The sequence below is a fragment of the Arachis hypogaea genome, chromosome 19 (assembly GCF_003086295.3).
Source record: "Arachis hypogaea cultivar Tifrunner chromosome 19, arahy.Tifrunner.gnm2.J5K5, whole genome shotgun sequence".
NCBI lineage: Eukaryota > Viridiplantae > Streptophyta > Magnoliopsida > Fabales > Fabaceae > Arachis > Arachis hypogaea.
Window position 1 is genome coordinate 36,527,794 of NC_092054.1, and position 2,186 is coordinate 36,529,979.

Genomic DNA, 2,186 nt, shown 5'->3' on the forward strand with positions numbered 1-2,186 from the left:
AAATTGTGGTCATGAACTGTGTGTAAATAGTGATCGAGCATACTCTTCTTATGAACATTAACAGGATTGGGAATTGTTTGTTTTTAGAAGATTGTGAACCAAGGATTGGGATCCAATCATATAAGATGCCAAGCAAATTCAATGAACGGCTTGGTTTGAGGAAGAGATAAACATGTTTGATTCGGAGAATCTCAATATCTCTACAACCCAATGAATTCCCATTTCTGATTTAACCACTTTCTCTTTACATCTGCAATTAAATTCATGCAATCACCCCATCCCTTTTAATTTCAGCAATTTAGCTCTCGCTCTTTAATTCATGCAATTTTACATTCCGCAATTCTCATCTAAATCTGATTCTGCTCAACTGACATACTTCTAATCCGAATTGCTCACTCAACCAATCTTGTGGGATTCGACCTCACTCTATTGTGAGTTTTTACTTGACGATAACCGGTGCACTGCGGAAGGAATTTGCCGATCGTGCAATTTCTAACGACATAACAAGTTTATCGCACAAGTTATGGCGGCGGATGGCGATGACAATTTCAATTGGAGTTACAATGGCTTTTTGCTTTGTTTAGTTCAGTCTTGTTGAATTTTTTTCTGATCTTTACATGCTTCTTTCTTTGCCTTTATTTAGCACAACTCACTGATCAAATATTGATTAATTCCTCAACACTCTAAATACTCTTCATAACAAGAATTAATTGTTTGTTGCGTGCGTGTTTTGTATGCGTAGAGAGGAGAGACATCAACTCCTCCATATACCGACCAGAGGACCCTTCATAGACTTAGAAGGGAAGCAAGAGGGAAGAGAGTACTGGGAGAAGAAGATTGAAGGAGAATCTGAGGACAATTTTGAGGAAGCTTAATCTAAATGGATAGAGAAGTCCACATAGGAGTGATGGAAAAAGCATTCCTGAGGGGGTTTTAGTTCATACATAAACAATCTCGGAATTGTGAAGCATTCAGAAACCACCATCAGCAACAATTTTGAGCTCAAACACAGCTAATATCATGTGGGAATCTTGTTCATTTGTGGTCTAATGAGACCAACCAACACCCACAAATCCTGAGAATTTGCGACACTGTGAGTCCTGGATCAGAAGATGCCTATAACTGCTTTGTCCCATTTTCACTTAGGGACGGCAGTAAGGGCTGGATCATTCCAAGGGGAGCTAAACATGGGACGGGGGAAAGCAAGTTCTGGCATGTTTCTACCCCCACAAAAGGTCAATAGGCTTCGATCTGAGGTTCAGACTTTAGACAACAAGATGGTGAAACTCTCTACGAGGCATGGGAGAGATTCAAGGATGACAAGAAATGCCACCAGACATTTCCATGACTGGGTGCATTGCATATTTTATGATGGACTCTTAGAATCAAGGAAGGCTGTAGAATTCATCAAGGTCATTGACAGGAAAGACTGAAGAAGCCATTGAAGTGATTGAGACAGTGGTGAGAAAGTATACAGATCAGAAGAACAACACTAAGGAGTCATGAGCTGAACATGTTGATACAATCCTAGCCCAAAACAAGGTGTTGCTAAGCACTAGCAGAGCTCACAGAAATTAAAAAAGAAGTGGCTGCGATACACACAAAGATCAAGGAAGAAAGCACTGAAGAGTGATTGGGAAGAGGCCAATTATGTAGGAAATCAACAAAGGCAACCATATGATCCACATTCCAACACTTACAACCCAGGGTGGAAAAACCACCCAAACTTTGGGTGGGGAAACCAGCAAAACCAACATAACAAGTCCACATACCAAAACTCCAACCAAAGATCATACCAAGCCACACAAAACACTTACTCCCAACCATCATATCATGGCCAAAATAATCAACCTACCCAACCTAATCCGAACCAACAATTTCAAGATCAATTAAACAGGATAGAAGGAAGGCTGGCAAACATGGGTCAGGACGTAAGTGAGTTGAAAAGCTTTAGGGATGAGGTGAGATCTACCTTAAGGGACCATGGTGAAAGACTAAAGAGGATGGAGTCTCAAGTAGGAGAGCTATCCCAACAAGCCCCCAAGTCCACAGCAGTGTTCCTAGTGACACGGAAAAGAATCCTAAAGGGGAACAAAAGGGAGTGAGATGGGAAGACTGCAAAGCCATCACTATATTGAAGGAAATCTCAGAAGAAGAAGGAATCAGACCCTCAAAACAGGAGCCAG

General features: G+C 41.1%; 1 pseudogene; it reads right to left on the reverse strand.

The window, feature by feature from the left end:
* Window positions 1-1,241: 1,241 nt before the first annotated feature.
* On the reverse strand, window positions 1,242-1,341 carry LOC112780465 (small nucleolar RNA R71; annotated as a pseudogene).
* Window positions 1,342-2,186: the final 845 nt, after the last annotated feature.